Source organism: Lucilia sericata, unplaced genomic scaffold (genome assembly GCF_015586225.1).
Source record: "Lucilia sericata isolate MDLA Ls3-8-SP2 unplaced genomic scaffold, ASM1558622v1 Contig000322F_arrow, whole genome shotgun sequence".
NCBI classification, from domain to species: domain Eukaryota; kingdom Metazoa; phylum Arthropoda; class Insecta; order Diptera; family Calliphoridae; genus Lucilia; species Lucilia sericata.
Genome location: NW_023994345.1, coordinates 45,698 through 65,000, shown reverse-complemented (window position 1 = coordinate 65,000; position 19,303 = coordinate 45,698). Strand labels below are relative to the sequence as shown.

The following is a 19,303-nucleotide window of genomic DNA, read 5'->3' as shown; positions in this document are numbered from 1 at the left end:
TTAATGTTGAGATTTTGTAGGATTTTAGTTAGTGTGTCAGTCTGTCTGTTTAGTTGGTTGTTTTTTGTTTTTGCCTGCTTATTGCCTCATTACAAATAATTATCATTTCTCTGGTTATATTTGTATTAGCGCTATCTTTGGTGTTTTGTAGTCGGTTGTTTTCTCGCTGTCCATTGTTTTTTGTCGATTTTGCTTGATGATTTTTTTAGTTTTTGTCCGTTTAAGGCTGCTGCCGCTTCTGCTGCTGTTGTTGTTGATGTGTCTTGTTAAGCTAATTGACTTTCATTTACTCTTCCTTTCCAAAAACAGTAGTGTCGTCAGTCTATCTTTTACTGATTTAAGGAAAAACAAAAAAAACCGAAACTAAAAAACAACTTGTTGACTTTTGGTTAGATTACGGCCTTATATTCGTGTGTCGTTTGCCTAAAGACCACCGGAATTAAGGTACTTTTATAACTAACTAACCAACAACTACTTACTACGCGGAACTCGTAAGAAAAACCGCAAATCAGCTCAAACCGTGTGGTGTCTCAATTAATCATGAGTAAGTAGGTGCTCATGATTAAAGACATTTGCGTCTTGTTAGCGTTGAACGACGATTTAGAGTGTAGGTTAAGAACAAAAAATAAATTATAGGATTAAAATTATACACTTTTTGGGAAAATTTCCTGGGAATTACTTTGTCTTTACAGGTGTATGCCGCAGATTGCAATGAGCACGAGAGTTACATTAATATTTTTTGGGGCATTAGGTTTGTGGTGTATATAGAAGGTTCTGGAACCTAATTAGGTAATTTATATTGCTTTATTTTTGTTTTTGTTAAAATTCTAATTGCGGTGAGTGTTAAGGCAATGTGAGAAAGGCTTTTAAGCATAAACTTAACCTAAATCCATGACATGTGGTTTTTATAGTTTGAGAAGTATTACTGTTATATAGGCTATAGGACTTTGGTCTTGACAATAAATATATCAGTCTATAGTCTAGACTTTAAATTTGATTATATAGTCTTGACTATAGATAAGTTTATAGTTGTGCGTAGAGCTCAGTCCAAAGTATTGCATATAGATCAGTATGTATATAGTTTCAATTATAGATCAATATATTTTTAGTCTTAACTATAGGTCAGTCATTAGTCTGGACTACAAATCAGCCTAAAGTCTTGTTTCTAGATTAGTCTATAGTCTTGACTATATATTAGTCTATAGTCTTGACTATAGATTAGTCCATAGTCTTGACTATAGATTAGTCTATAGTCTTGACTATAGATTAGTCAATAGTATTGACTATAGTTTAGTCTATAGTCTTGACTATAGATTAGTCTATAGTCTTGACTATAGTATAGTCTTGACTATAGTATAGTCTTGACTATAGTATAGTCTTGACTATAGAATAGTCTTGACTATAGATTAGTCTATAGTATTGACTATAGTTTAGTCTATAGTCTTGACTATAGTTTAGTCTATAGTCTTAACTATAGATTAGTCTATAGTCTTGACTATAGATTAGTCTATAGTCATGACTATAGATCACCCTTTAATCTTGACGATAGATCAGTCATTAGCCTTGTTTATAGATCAGTCTATATATAGTCTTGCGTATAGATCAGTCTACAGTATTGCCGATATATATGGATATACATCAGTATAATGTCTTGACTTTAGATAGACTAAAGATCAGTCCATAGTAGATCAGTTTATAGTTTTGCCTCAGTCTACAGATAGATCATTCTGTAGTCTTGACTATAGTTAAGCATTAAGTATAGATCAGTCTAAAGTTTTTATTATAGATCAGTTTATAATCTTGGCTATAGATCAATCTATCAATCTAGTTTGTAGCCTTGACTATAGATTAGACTACAGTCTTGGACCACAGACCAATCTGAGACAATATATCGATATATAGTCTTGACTAGTTTATGTTAGATATGATTTTGTTCTCTTCATAAGATTCTAGAACATTTTGGAAGATTTGTAAATCAATTTTTAATATTTGCTAATATTTTTCGAAATCATTTTTTTAACAAATCTAAACAACTGCCTACATTTTTCCCAAGACACTAGCACCATAAAAAACTAAATTTTTTTGCTCATTGATTTACTCACACCTTGAAAGGATTAATCAATAAAAATAGACCTAGATAAATATCTAATAAATTTAAGCCTTTCACTAAAAAACAGAAATCTGCAAAAAACAATATATTCCTTAATCCTTTACCCATAATCATCATTTGCTCTAAAATAAATTCCCAAACACATACGATTCCCAAGAATAACAATTCCAAATGCAATTTCTTAAATCAATATTTAAAAAAAAAACATAATCTGCTTATACAATATTGCAAAAATATAATTCGTAAAAAAACAAATCAAAATGACACTAATACAAAAGCCAACAAGATACTGTGACGGAAAAACAATAGACTAAACTCTTTAAGTAGAATTTATTTTTATGTGGAATGAAAAAAATTTTAGAAAAATTCCCAAACATGTGAATAGAGCAAAATGATCACGATCTATTCAAGGAAATTGCAAATAAAACACACAAGACAATTTTCATTCACTCATATGTTCAGAGAATTGTATAACAATACGTGAGGATTTTTTATGGGCTCTTTTAGTGTATCCTAGTTTAAAGGATGTTTGTTATAAAAAAAGTAAATAAATAGCAGTAGAATGTCATTGTATCATTCTGTTTAAATAAATATTGCATATTGTTTAAATATTACGTATTCTTGTGGTTTTTAGTAAAATTTTTATTTCTTCAGAATTTTGTTATTTATTTAGTTATAAAATAGAATACAATGTTAAGGGAAATGGGTCTAATGCTAACAGTAGCAATTTTTTTCCTGAGGAGATATTTTTGGCAAACAAATTTTAAATATATAGGAAAAAAATCAGGTTCAATAAAAATAATAATAATTTTAATTAAATTTCTTCATCCGAAAAACTCAAAAAAAAAAAAATCTTTTAAAAAATTAATTCCTGATCTCCAAGCTAATTGTACCCATTGTCATTCCATTTGTAACATATTGAAATATTGACCCATATGGGCATTTCGAGCCAAGTGACCCTGTATGAATTAAAAAAAACCCTGTATGACCAAAATGCCAAAATTTTACCCCATCTAACTCCTGCAGATCTTGGCCGATGGAGCTGAAATTTTGTGTCTGGCCTAATAACCTCGGTGCAAATTTCAACCAGTTTAGTTAAGTTGGATCACTTAACACAAAATTGCCCATATGAATATTCTGGGTCCTTATAAAATTCTAAGACGATCCAGCCATTTCCGTCTGTCTGTCTGTTGAATTCACGATAGGGACCACATAGGAAGTTTGGCATTCAAAATGATCAATATTTATCCACGATTTCACTTAGAGAGTCGTAATTATGTTAATTATACTGCAATCGTGATACAATTTTGCACAAGCTGATAATAAAAGTATGGCGATAAAATTCGATCTATGGAACCCGAAATCTTTCTAATAAAATTCGAATCATAATTGGCCCTACCCCTTACATAAGCCCCTTATAACCACTCTTGCAGACTATCAGTTTATTGTCAAAAATTACAGAGTTATGAAAAAATTTGACAAAAAATACGTTTTTGAAAATATTATATACTATTTCAAATTCCACAGAGCCCAGTCCATTATTGGACCGTCAATCAAAACAAACATTCATAACATACGCTTGATGGTGACTATATATGTAAAATATCCCAATATAAACCCCTTACTTGTTTAACAATATCACAGGCCAACGATAAATAATAATTTTCTCTAATCCCAGTATTATTTGGTGTGTTAATTTCGAAAATGTCAATAAAAAAGTCGTATCACCCACAAGCCAACGATAAATAACTTTCACTAAAGTCAGTATTATTTGGTGTACTAATTCCGAAAATGTCAATAAAAAATACTATCACCCGTATGACGTATCAGTCATGATCTTTTAGTTCTAGTGACTGTATACCCTTGGGACACGTAATTTTATAAAGATGCGAATGTAGGTCATCTTCACCTCCACATCAGCTAAAAAATGCATTCTGGATTTAAAGCTATAGGACCACATTAACAAGTGGCACCATGGCTCAGCAGGTGAAAATGAATTTTGCTCTTAATTTATATTTTTTGTTTTTAATCCCCAATTTCCCCACCTCCAGTTATCGTTTAAGCGGTAGTTATTCTTCCAGTTAAGGCAATTTTTGTATGAGAACTGTCAATATATCTGAGAGAAATTTTGGCTTATATAAAACATATTTGTGTCGGGTTTCATTATTATATTCGTTTATTTTCTGAAGGGGACCTTATATGGGGCGTAGGGTCAATTATGGATCGATCCTCATAAAAATTTGGTAGAGGGATTTTGATGCATATAAAAAATATTTATGTCAAATTTCATCGCTATAGTCGTATTTTTAAGTCAGTAATGATCGTTAAAGTCATTATGTGAAGGGGACCTTATATGGGGGCTAGGATCAATTATGGACCAATTTCCATAAAATTTGATAGAGAGATTTTGGCTTATATAAAACTTATTAATGTCGAATTTCATCGCTATATTAGTATTTGTAAGTCTGTAATGAGTATTAATGTTATTTTCTAAAGGGGATGGGGGGTAGGGTCAATTATGGACCGATCCTCACAAAATTTAATAAAGAGTTTGCCGCACATAAAACTTATTTATGTTGAATTTCATCGCTATACTCGTATTTTTAAAATGGTTATGACTTTTAAAGCTGTTTTCGGGGGCCACTTGAATAGGGGCTATGCGAAATCGTGGACCGATATTGTCCATTTGCAATACCAAACATACCTTACCTATAAGGAATATTTGTGGAAAATTTTAAGTCTCTATCTCTTTCCGTTTGAACCCTATCGTGCTTTCAACAGGCAGACGGAATATATATATACTTTTGTGGGTCTACGACCAATATTTCGATGTGTTACAAACGGAGTGACAAATTCAATATACAGTGGACGTCCAATAGTACGTATACTCTTTATTACGAATGTCCAATAATACGAATGGCAAAATTGTTGCATTGTCTACTCTATAGTACGAATAAAGTCACAATTTTTCTGTTCGATAGTACGAATAACGCATTTTTTATGGGAATTTTGGTTGTATTTACGTATGAATGAAGTTTTTATTTTATTATTTCGGTATCATTCACCTTAAGCTCAGTAATTTTGAAGTTTTTTTGTATTTATTACAAGTGTTTTGTATTTTTAAAAATCCTATACACACAATTTACTGCATGTATATTTACAAATCAACAATTATTTAGTGTTATTAATTTATTTTATTGGAATTTTGATGACCCAAGAGAAGAAATTAAATTGGATGATTTGAGGAAAGTATTTTATTAGTTCCAGACAATAACTCTGCTGAGAACAATATTGAAGCCTCAAAAGCGCTGTTATTGAAAAAGCCGTAGGAATCATTTTACAAAGTAATAAACATCGATGTTAAATGATGGATTTTTTAATAAGTAAAATGATATTTATATACATATGTATGTATGAACTGTTAATTTTGAAAGTAGTGTGACTCCACATTCCAAACAATGGGTTTAAGGATAACTATTCTAATTTTTAAGAGAAAATTATAAATTAGAGAATTGTGGTATATACCATTCAAGTTTCTAATAAAAGTTTTATGTAATCTGAACATTTTAACACATTTTAGAACACATATGTAAATTGCAAATTGTCTTTGGCACACATCTTTTTAAAAACATTAAAATTTAAAACCTTCTACATATATCTCATTTCAACCATTGGACTCACGATACTTTCAAAATTAACAATTCATATACGTAAATATGTCCCTTTTATGCCTGTTTATGTACAAGAAATTTATTTAAAATAATACACATTTATTATATTTTGTTCCGTTATGTAATTTTTATGAAAAATAAAACAAAAATAAATAAAATCCAATATTTTATGTGTATTATTTGAATTTAAACATACAAAATGTGTTGTTCAATAATACGAATTTTTCGGTATTACGAAAGGGCCTGACACTATATAATTCGTACTAGTGGACGTCCACTGTAACTCCCATCTTTTTTGATGGTGGGTATAAAAATAGATATCAGATTCGGCACATAAAAATATATAAAATCGTGTCACATTAGTTCTAAATGTTTTTCCAAACCTTAATTTCGTTGGACTGTGAAAAGTAATACTCTAGTTTTTATATTTTCGGAAGTTGACCCAAGATTTGTTTAGATTTTTTTATTTGCAAAATAATATTTAACAAAATCCCATCTTCATGATTAACTTTAACAAAGAAATAATTCTCATTAATCCAAAACAAATATTGTTGAATAATTGCATTTTTCAAATTAAATCAAAGAAAAAGTTAATTTTCCTTAACCAAAACATTGCACATTCATATTCATTCTACAAAAAATATAACTACTTTCTTAAGAAGAAGACGAATGGAAAACAAAAGAGTTTTGGGCGCTCAGCATGAGGGCTCAACGTTCACTCAATATTGAATAATGAAATGTAAAAAAATAAGATTTTCAAGAAATATTCCTTTTTTACTAAAGATTGACAGTAGCACTAAATAAATACGAAATAAAATGAATAACAGAAATGTAAACAAGTGCCAAAATACAACATTTTACAATTTCAGTAGTTTCAATTCTTGCGTATTTTATTATTGCCAAACAATGTAACATTTTTTTAGCATGTTGTATAAACACTGAATGGGAAAACACACAAAAAATTGTTTTGTTTAAATAGAAAGAAAAAGGGAAAAAGGAAGGTCCATTTTTTCTAAACAAGATCCTTAGAAATTTAAAAATTTTGTTTATAAAAAGGGAGTGAGAATTAAAAAAAATTTAATTTATATAAATTGCAGTTTCTTTGTGTAGTGCAAATAAAACAACAAATGTTGTCCCTTCCTTTATCAAAACAATTATTATAAGAATGAATTTCATTTTTATTGTCAGTTTTCTTCTACCAAATTAATTGTTTCATTGTTATAGCAGAATTATATTTTTCTACATGAAAACGCCTTTTAATTGTTTCACTTGCTATTTGTTGTTAAACAAACTCTGAAAAAATAAACAAACAAAACTCAGATTTCATGTCCGTTCTTTTATATAAAAAAATTTGATTTTTACGCCTTGTCCACACTTGGTTGTATTGTTGATTTTAATAACAAATCTTAAATTGTTTTCTTGAAATTCCATGAAATTGTCTACAATCAAATAGTTGTTTTTTTGTATAATTTTTCTTTATTTTCTTTTCTTTAGTGCAAAAATCCTAGAAGTCTTTTCAATTAATCATTTCAATATTTGTCATGATTTGTCATTTAGAGGCATGACATTTTATTACATTTGTTTTGCCTTTTCGAACAATGAATATAGTAGCATTTCTATGAACTTTTTGAATGAAATGTAATAAATTTAATTGTTGAATTGGGCAGATACTGGAAATTCATTCAGAGTTTTGTTTTGAAACCCAATATATTGTTTCTCTTCAAATATTAAAATGTTTAAAGTTCATACATTCGAATTAAAGGAAGTGAATAAATACTAGTCTAGTTGGTTTTTTTAGAGTATTGACCGTATTATCCGTGCATCCTTCCCGACTTTAGGTGAACATATTTAAAAGCAAAATTTCGTTTTTAAAACTCTTAACACACAGCCCAACGATGAAAAGTCGTATCACCCTCGTGGCGATCAAAAATACAGAACTTTAATTTGGATTGGAAATTTTAAAACCCTTTTTTTATTTGGTAGGCTTTAAGGCTTTAATTATTTTCATAAAACTTAAAAATCGAATACAAAATTTATTTTATAAACCGTTTATAAAATAAAAATTAGTTTATGAATAAGAAATTTATATTGATATTAATGTTACTTCTCCAAAATGTGGTAACTGTAGGTGTAATAATTTCCCACATAAACATATTTTAGTATCTAATTCATGTTGAATATGCCACTATATTTAGTTCTTCCATGTCCTCAATATTTATATTCTCATGTGCATACTCACTCATAATTTAGTGACTCTAGCTGTTATAGTATCCCAGACATATGAATTTTATATATAATATAATTCGCCCATTTCCAGCTAAGTGTTCATAACGATGTCAAAGTTGACCGTGCAAAATTTGAGAACTAAAGATATATTTAGTTTTCAAGATAAACAAATTTTAGAATTTTATTAATATAAGAGATACTGTCTACATATTTTTTTTACCAACATACCTCTACGGATGTCAAAGTTTACAAAACAATTCTAACTGTTATAATTTCCTAGATATATGAATTTTTGTATTTGACTTATATGGGAGTTACGGTATATTAACTAACGGATTTTTGGAAAAATTTTACCTTTTTTAAAAAAAAGTTTAAAATGTACAAAAAACATAAAGTTTTTTTTTTTTTTAAAGTGATAGCTTGGAAGTCAAATAATTAAAAAAAAAATATTTCATTTTTAAAAATTATAAATTAAAAAAAATTGAAAATTAAGCAAAATGCTGCAATATTTCAATTTTTATCACTCTGTTCGCTGGGATAATGTAGAAATACAGTGTTGTCATTTTTTGGCTCCCGAGGTTTACTAGTATTTACTTTCAAATAAGTAACATAACTTAAAAATCGGTGATCATAAAAAAATGATTTTTTGCTGTTATTTAAAAAAGGGTTCACAGTGCTTTGTATGAACTAAATATTTAGTACTATATTTTAAGATAATTTTTGGTGGTAAAGAGAAACCGATATCAGATAATTTCGTTTAAACGTTCAAAAATTGTTAATTATTAATTTTTAATACAAAAATTGTTGTTTTATTTTTTTTTTTTTCATTCCTCAATTTATATAAAGTATTTTACAAATTTATAGTGTTTTTTGAACTTTGAGATTATATGGGTCCCAAGTGCTTTAATATTTTGAAATGTGAAATTTCAAAACCACAATTTATGGTTAAAAATGTTTCGATTTGAACAAAACTTCGCGGATATATTCTGTATTATCTAGACTATAAAACTGTGAAAATATTTTATTTAAAATATACAACAGTAAATAATTATGACGTATTTTCTAAAAAAAAATAATTTTCCTGAAATCCAAGGAATTCAAATCACAGTTACAGCTGAATAATAAGAGGTGTCCACCTAATTGTGTACTGTTTTAGTTCTTAAACTATTATACATAAATATGAGATATTCCAAAAATTTTTTAAATTTGTTTAACAAAGTTTAACAAATTTAAATTTAACTTTGAAACGGCCATATAATTTTTTGATTACACAGGCCAACGAAATGATGATTTGTAAAAACTTTTGAAACCAATTGGACTATTTTTAATGTATTTTTAGCTGCCGAAACCGAATCTGATAACTGTTTTCTTCTATCACCCACAATTTGACAAAATATATTACGTACATTTTATAATTATAAAAATGTATATCCGTTTAAGTGTTATTTTTAAATTTTCAATTTCATTATAAATATAGGACTTTATTATACGTATATTTTTCAAAGTTTCATTTAAATCGGTTGGATATCGACCTAATATTTTTAATATTTTTCCCCCTTCTTTATTGTCCATAAGCCACGCGGAGATTTTCTTTAAATTTCTTTAACAAAATTGCTAAAAGTTGGAAACTGGATTATTGAAACTGCCGTCTGAAGAGTTTCCCAATTAGGATAAAAACTCACATTTAAGTTAATACGTTTAATAATGCAATATGTTAATTTTTTTAATATTTCTTATTCTTATCTTAGAAATTTTTAATAACTTTTACAATTTTTTACCAATGTTTTATGTTTATTTTTGTATTGGAAAGATAATTGGATATTCATTCCAATTATGTGCTGTTAAAATTCAAAAAGATAAATTTAGTCCCAAAATTTTTGTAAAAATCGTTTATTAATGTGTTGCATTACTTAATTTTACAAGCCAATGATCAATTCTAGAGGAGGACGGGCAAAATTCGCACTTTAGTATACCTATGTATATAAGGTATTGTATTGATTTTCGATAGAGATGTTCAAGAGTTTGTTTTTAATTATCTATTTTCACAAGCGATGGATCTAGTCAAATTTAATTATTATAGTGCTTATTTAGACCCATTAGAACATTGAATAAAGCGCATTGGCAGTCAAGCCATCATCCCCATTCAAATTAAATTCAAATTCTTCGGTCGAATTTTAATTAGATATGCCTTCAAAACGCGTTTCGATTCTTCTTCTAATAAACTATTCATATCGAATCGATAGACGAATAATGCTTGACGCTTTCCGAATATTATGAAAAATATCGTGATACTCTTCTTAGCTACTCGATATTCTAGGAATCTTTTCAACTATAACTAACTGGTATGTTAAACAAATTTGATTAGATTCGTGAGTGACATATCCATAGAGTATCGCAAAATAAAACTTAGTTCCCAGTATAAAATGTAAAATAATTAACATATGCGATGAAAACCATAAACAATCCGCTTTAACAAAATCGGTTAAGGATAATTCCCAAGAGGAATTAAAATAGTCCTCCTTTCCGTTTCTTAAATAGAAAAGAAGATAAAATTGAGATCAATTTTAAAAAATTGATCAGAATCCGCGGTAACGCTATATTACATTTAGTTAGAGGTTCTAAGAAAGTAATGCCCGATATCCCAGCAAAAACCTTCATTAGCGAGTAACGCTCTAAAAAGAGAAATTATTTTAAGGTGATGGCATGGTAGCAATGTTCTTATCATGCTCGCTTATAAATAGGGGGGGTAAGTAAGTGCTTACCTAATAAGGAGTTAAGCAGTTTTGTTTTTGTATAAAAAATAGCCGACATGTATTCTTCTACTGTGTGTACTAATATTGCTCACACATAAATACCATTTTTTGCTTAAATAATAAAGTTAGAAAAATGTTAAGATACGTACTTACATATTACTAGAGTCCTTCTAAATAATGCTGATATGTACAAGTCATTACCGTGAGTTTGCTGAGAAGCGATGATGCTAAAGACTTAGACCAATATATATGTATGTCAATAATTCTGAATTGTGTAAAAATCGACAATTGATTATTTTAGGTAGAAAAAATTTATCCACCTAAACTCTTAACAAAGTACAATCAATCAAACAAATCAAATAATCCTCAAGGACATTTCTGTAAGATTCCAATGATAAAAGGGGTTGATCAATAATCATCGATGAGTGCATAAAAGATTTCAAACTTAAATAAACTAAAGAGGTAAATGCCAAAATTGAAAATCTGTGCCAATTTTTTTATTTAACGGAATTTACCACAAAATAAGAAAAACACAAATCAATCGATGAACCTTAAGAAAGGGAAACAAAACTAGAACACTAATGAAAATGGATCTTTTAAGATTATGCTTCATTTAATTCCATCTTTTACGAAAAAAAGAAAAAACACAAAGAGATCATTTTCAACAACAATTTTTGAAAGATTGAATTAGTTTGAATGATGATTTTTGAGTACTTGCAAAGTGTGGGAAAAAGAAAACATTACTTACACTTGATTGGATACAAATTTGTGGTTTTATATAAAAATTTGGATTGTTTCTTCAAGTAGATTTAAAGATACAGATACTTTTATATATTTAAAGAAGAAAAGAGTTGAAAGAAATCCTTTCCTTAAAAAGGATGTTTGTTATTTTGGCTTTTGTTCCAAAAAGGCATCAAAAATGCGCCAAAAGTGAAGAAAGAAATCAAATGGAAATAAATCTAGGTTAAATTATTTTCAAATATGTGTACTTTATAATTTCTTTAGAAATTTCTACACTAAGGTGCTGGTAAAAATTATACCTTTATATGAAATTCTTTATAATGATTATAATAATTTTATTTTTTTTTTTTCCTTAATTGTGCCGCTTTAGAAAAATAGACAGACAGGCATCAGAAAATAATCTTTAATAAAAACTTGCCGCTAACATACCTCAACACTTGTATTTGTTGTTATCTAAAGATTGCTGCAACTTCTTGTAGTAAATACTTGCAAACAATTATTTCTGTTTTACTTTTTTTTTATCATTTTGCAGATGCTTCTGAAGCAGCTTGATGCCTTGTTTTTTACGTATTTTTATCTTATGTGTCATTACAATTATATCGATCGTTAATTGTTCCAAAACACTCGATTGGCATGTGCGTTATTTTATTTCCCTAAAAACAGTTGTTGTCGTCATTTTGATAAACTTTTTTTTCGTTGATCGTTCTTTAAATGTTAGAAAATTTTGTGTTTTCTACGAATTTTTATTTTTAACAAAGTCGGTTTTACAAATTATGACCCTTTTGATAAGATTACTCAAAAATGTCATACGTAGTGTTGTGTGCCTTTCACAAAAGTTTTTTAAAATAGAGCAATTTTCTTATCATAATGTTTGTTTTAAGGGTTTCTTTTGGTTCTAAGCAAGTCATAAAATTGAAGGACATGCATACATATGTTTTTTTCTAGCATTCATACAGTGCTGCCCTCCTTTTTGGATGTGGTAAAATCAAGCATTAGTTAAGACAGAAACCTTTCACAAGAGCGACATCTAGAGGTCCTGGCTGAAAGTTTATATCAAGGGATGAAAAAGATCCTTTTTCTTTAAACTATGTATAAAGTCACTTTTTAAACGATACTGTTGCTAGCAAATTGGGGGTTGAAAAATGTCCCTTAGTTTTTTATTGTCCTTGCGCAACAGGGTCAGTAAAAGGGAAATTTTGTACAGCAATATTACACAATGATACACTGCAAGAAATTGTTTCATTGTAGTTGAAAATATTTCTTTAAAAATAATATCTTTCAAAAAGATTTTCAATCAATTTTCTTTTTGTCAAAACTTTGAATTTTAAAGAAAATAAAGTAATTAAATTTTTGATGTTTTCGTTAAATTTTCATTTCAGACAATTCTTTGTAAAATTTTATTTTTTTTAATTAATTTTCCTTAAATTAAATTATAGAAAAAATTAGAATATTTAAAAAAAAAATATTTTTAAATTCATTCTCATTAATTTTCCTTTTTTATTTTTATTTTAAATAAAACTTACTTTTACTTTTTTTGCAAAATTTTCTTTACCTAAAAATTATAGACAGTTTAGATTTTCTTTTTTTAAAAAAATTTAAAATTAATTTTTTTTTAATATGTCATTTTATGTCATATTAACATTTTTTTATAATTTTTTAACGAAATTTTACGATAAATTTCGTTTTCATAAATAATTTTCGATTAATTTTAGTTTTATAACAAATTTTGAATAAATTCTCCATTTTTATAGATAAATTTTTAATTAATTTAATTTTTATAAACAATTTTCGATACATTTTTTTCATACATAGAACATTTTCGTTAAAAATTGATCTCAGTTTTCTTTTACGAGAAAATTTTCGATAAAATTTCGTTTAGCTGAAAATTTTTAACAAGGTTTCGTTTTACTATTTATTTTTATTTTAAAATAATAATAAATTTATTATTTTTAAAGAAAATTTTCGATGAACTTCCATTTTATAAACAAATTTGTAAAATATATTGTAAATTTTTTAATCTTTTCCATACATTTTTAGAAAAATTTCGATAACATTTAAATTAAAAAAAATAATTAAAATTTTTTTTTAATTTAAATTTTATCGAAATTTTTATTTACTATTTATTTTTATTTTAAAATAATAATAAATTTATTTTTTTTAAGAAAATTTTCGATGAACTTCCATTTTATAAAAAAAATTGTAAAATATATTGTAAATTTTTACTATTTATTTTTATTTAAATTTATTATTTTTAAAGAAAATTTTCGATGAACTTCCATTTTATAAAAAAATTTGTAAAATAGATTGTAAATTTTTTAAACTTTTCCATACATTTTTAGAAAAATTTCGATAAAACTTAAATTAAAAAAAAAATAATTTAATTTTTTTAGAAAATTTTCAATTACTAAAAATATTTAAAAATTTTCAATTTATAGAAAAAATTTGATAGATTTTTAATTTGTTAAAAATTGTTAGGGTATTCAAACGATTAATTGTCAATCGGTTAATCGTTCAATATTTGACTATTAATAAATGAAAATTACCAAATTTTAAATAACGAATAAACCGAATAAATTTTTATCAATTAACCGATTAAGAAAAACTTATTATTTAGCAGTAAAATTTCAGTATATTTTAAAGAAAATTCAATATTTTTATAATAAATTTTCTTCCTTTATTAATTCTTTAATTATTTTTCTATAATGAAGAATATTTATAACAATACTTCAGAAATATTGTAAGAATTTATTATGATTTATCTACTTCTAGAATGGGTTCATACATAAATATTCCAGATTACTGAAAAGAAATCTTGGAGATAGGAAAGTATAGTCGGGCATGGCCAACCATATGATACGCTACACCACTGAGTATGTTAAAAATGTGGATTATTTTTAATAACAAAGCATTTAAGTAGTTTGCCTTAATACCGAAATATTTTAACAATTTGTTGAAAAAAGGGATTTTCTAAACGAGAGGTTATATGGGGCAAGGGTAAATATGGGTCTACCCTTATAAATTTTGATACATGGCTTTACGTTTACATTAGAGTTATGTATGCTGGATTTCATCGTGATACTAGTGTATATTAGTGAATTATTGACCTTCAAGTCATTTTCTGAAGGGGACTTTGTATGGGGGCTAGGGTCAAATAAAGTCCGATAATTACGAAAATCGGTAGTATTATTAAGACGTATATAGAACTAAGTTTTGCCGATTTTTGTAGAGATACTACAATACTGAACATAATTATAAACTCAAAAGCCCTTTTCGGGGGGTATGGGTTGTACGGGGACCATACGGGACACGTATGGTCCAAATTTCATCAAAATGACGACCCGTACCTTGCGCACAAGGTTTACATGGACAGCCGGACAGACAATCGACTCAGAAAGTACTTTAAGGTGGGTGTAGGACAAACATCAGCACAAACGTATAATACCCCCCCCCACTATGGTTTTGTAGGGTATAAAAAGAAATAATATTAATGAATAATATCCAGTTTCCTTTTATTTGATTAACCGAATAATTTTAAATTATCCAATTATTAACCGGCTAAATTATAAACATCCAATAATTACTTGTCGAGTAAACCGAATAAGACAAAAACCCGAATAATTGAATACATATAATAATATTCTAGAAAAATTAAAAATAATTCTCTTTATAAACAATTTAAAAAAAAAAATATCGATAAATTTTAATTTGTAAGAAAAACTTAGATATAAATAATTTAAATTTATAGAAATTGTTGTTTTTTTTAATTTTTGATAAATCTTAATTTTTTAAAAAAAATTTGCAAAATTTTAAATTTTAGAAAACTATCGATAAATTTTAATTTTTTAGAAAAATATAAATACATTTTCAATGTTTAACTTTTAAATTTACAGAAAAAAAAAATTTGATAGATTTTTAATATGTAAAAAATGTTGATAAAATTTAAATAAATTTATAGAAAATTTTGACAAATTCTCTCTTTAAAGAAGATTTTAGGAAATTTTTGAAATTCCTTAGAAAAACTTCTATAAATTTTTAATTTTTTAGAAAAATGTCGATAAATTTTAAATTTTAAAAAAATTTATAAAATCTCTATTTATCAAACAATTAAAATTCTAATCATAAAATAAGTTTTTTTTTAAATTTATTGCTGAAATTTATATTTCCTTCCCTAATTCATTTTATTAGTATTTATACCTTTTTTTGCTTTTTTATTTCAATTGTATTATTAAATTGTATATTAAAATAAGTGTAGGGTTGATATTTGAAAAATTTAAGCTATTATCTAAACAATACCTTCTAAATTAAAAATCCTTAACAATTTCAGCATAAATAACTCAAGTGTATATTTCTCTAAACGATAAATTGTAATGATTACACTTACCTTTATTTAGGGGTGCTAAATTCAGACTGCAAATTTTTTAAACCACCACCTCTTCTTTTATTTTAAACATCATTATTTTAATTTATTTGGCATTTGCATAAAAAAGTGGAAATGCCATTTAATCATTAAAAGTTGCACACTCTCAGACAATGAAATGAAATATGCATTGAAATGAAGTGATGCGCACGCGTAACTTAAATGTCCTTGATAAAGGATTTTGTGTTGTTAAACCTGAAGAAAAAAAAAGATACAGATGGAGGGATTTAATTAAAAATGATACAGCTAAAAGAGGACTATTTGCAAATTTCAAATTTTAAAAATATTTAGTATCCTTTATTGGTATTAAAACCACAACTTTAATAGGACAATTTGAAATTGATCTGTTTGATATCCAGTTAAATTTGTTTGTCTAGGAATATTTTTCCACAAAAAAACTAGTTAAATTAGCTCGTGTTGGAGAACACGAGCCGTGTTCTCCCCTTTCGATTAACACCATAAAATCGCATGTCATGCAGAAGAGACCCTCTAATTGCTTAAGAATTCTTTAGAAGATTGACTAGTTTCCCTAACAATTAAAACCAACCAAGAAAATTAAAACAATTTTTACAATTTATGGCGACATTTAACTAAAGAACAGCAAGTGTATGCAAGAAAAGAAAAAAAAAACTAGAATATAAAAAGAATAAAATTAAAACCCAAAGGGAATTAATTCACGGCAAAACTGACGCGTACCAACAAATGCAAAAACATTTACAGCTATAAAGTAGATTAAAGGGAATATATCCAGTTTTCTTAAAGATTTTAATGCAAAAAAGCAAAGAAATCCTTTTACTTTTACTCGCTACTTGTGTGTTAATTTGAAGAACTACCCTAGAAAAACAAATGCAGTTAAATGTTCTGGTATTTGGCATGTAAAATATTTAATGGCTTAACAAGAAAAACAGACGGACAGACAGAGGGACGGACGGACGGACGGACGGACAGACAGACAACTAACTACCAACTATCACTACTGCTACCACTAGTCCTACTTTACTTACAGTCAAGTTAAAATAATTAATATATTGTGACATCGTAAATATTAAAAATTTATTGTAAAACCAAGAAGAAAACCAGTCCTTAAAAGCACCTGCACTTACATGTAAAAGAATTCAACACTTGCATACTTATTTCAGAAGGATCCAAAAGTAAAATTATCAAGGAATAACAAAGCAGACGATACACAAATAATATTATAGCGGTTTTGTTGTTATGGCCGTTGCTGCTGCTGTTATAATTCATAGATAGTCGGTTGGTCGCTTGATCGGTCATTGATCGCTTAGTTGTTTGGTCTGTAACTAGTTCATTTAATTTTTAGTTGGCGTTCTATTAAAATTAATGATGCCTTGCTGTGCCAGCGACAGACAGTTCATCTTTATGGAAAAAAGGTGGAAAGTGCCATAGTTAACGCGTGCTCTCATAGCACACTTTATTCGTATAATTAATTCTATGTTTAATGGTTTTCTGTTAGTATTATACAGCAACAGGATAATTTAGACACGGCGTTTGTTAAGGTATACATTTATTTGCTTGTTTTATAGTCAAATAAAGTTTTAGATATTTGAAATTTTGTTTTATAAAACTGGTATTAAAAATTAGTAAAATTGTTTATGTATTTTGTTGTACATTTTCCAAAACTTTTAATTAATCGATGAACTAGAGAAAAATAAACCTCATCTAGCTAAAGTTTTGCTCACCTCAGAACAATAAAACAGACACTAATTCTTCTGGACTCTACCGTAAATTGAATTTGTAAAATAGTTATCTTGTCTTATTTATATCCACCCAGTTACATGTTACCTTGATAAAAGACCCCATCTTGGTGTTATTGCAATCACGGGGAAAGGAGGTGCTACCTGTACCTCTAGTCTGCCGGGACAATAAACTGGTGATGATCAAATGTATCTTCGACCTTTCCTTGGAATAATTTGAGGGGTCGAAAGAGTGGATCACACAATTTGGTACCAAGGGAACCGGTAACTCACATGAGAGAATTTCGGATTTTGTCTTGTCCCGGATATTAAAGACGTCCCTTCAGGGAGTACGTAGTGACTATGGTTCAAACCCAAATTCCCGGGAGAATGTCGGTTAGAAGACTGATGTACTGTAAAGTCTATAATTCGGTATATACACACCTGGTACCAAATTGACACCAAAGAGTTTATAATTTTCAATAACATCCGTTGTCAAAGTATATACATACGTACGACAACACTATATAATGTTGACAACGCAACGTTGTTAACATTTAGATAACGGATGCGTATAAAATTTGGATTTAGACAACGAATTGTTGCAATGTTGTCAACATTACATAGTGTTGTCGTACGTATGTATATACTTTGACAACGGATGGTATTGAAAAATTATAAACTATTTGGTGTCAATTTGGTACCAGACGTGTATATTTCCTTTTCCCTCTGTGTACTTACAGAAAACAAACTGTGGCAAATCTGGTATAAACAGAGGACAAGAAGTAAAATTCAATGATATCACTTGTATAAAATACCTTTCTTCCATCAAAATTCAACCCTGCACCCTTCTCATTCATTCGACATACTCATAGAGAACAACATCCGAACTTATACTGAATTATAGACTTTACCGTACATCAGTTTGGTGTCAATTTGGTACCAGGCGTGTATATTTCTTTTCCCTCTGTGTAAGAAGCACAAAGAAGCGGTGGTGTATCGTCTAGTCAGCTTACCCAGTGGTTGGAAAAGTATCACCGTGAAATAAGACCAACTCGGCAGTTGTTAAAATAAAGTACTTCGAAATCTTGTCTTATATGGTTTTAAACCTAAGCTGTTGAATTATTCAGTCGACAACATACTCTGATTCGACTCCGATTATATCTAACATTTTAAGCATTAAGTTTTGTGCCAATAAATTTTAGAAAATTAAAAGAAATGGAAATTATGATAAAAATTATCTATCTTGTTTCTTTCTTTCGACAATAGCTTTTTGAAGCCCCCAGTCAAACTGGCCTATACAGAGATAAGTCTAGGCAACAGTGTTATAGTTGCAATTGTTTAGCGATCTTGTTAGATTTCGTAGATGACATTTTTGAAAGATGAAGGAGTTTTATTTGGCATTACATTGCTATTTGTCTATCCTATAAATCCCGACAACAGTTTTTGGGTTATAAAGAGCAAAATATTTAACTTAAATACGGCAATTGTGGCTGTGAAGATCTATTTTCATGTAATCGATCTTCTAAAAGATCTAGCACGTTCATTTGTTGTACAGTTTATATCTATACTCTACTTTCTCAACACTTTCAGCAACTGTAACGGGTCCATCCCTCAAAAACTTATGATATCATAATAGAGAGTTAATTGGTATCATTATAATGAAACTATAGCTTTAAGTCTCGCCTTCC

The 19,303-nt window shown here is 28.0% G+C and overlaps 1 long non-coding RNA gene across 1 annotated transcript in view; it reads right to left on the bottom strand.

Moving 5' to 3' along the window:
* Positions 1–19,303, bottom strand: part of LOC119603641 — a 117,496-nt gene that overhangs the window by 57,073 nt on the left and 41,120 nt on the right. Inside the window, exon 2 of the long non-coding RNA XR_005231416.1 lies at positions 15,883–16,113. This is a non-coding gene — a long non-coding RNA (uncharacterized LOC119603641). The remainder of the gene's footprint in view (positions 1–15,882; positions 16,114–19,303) is intronic.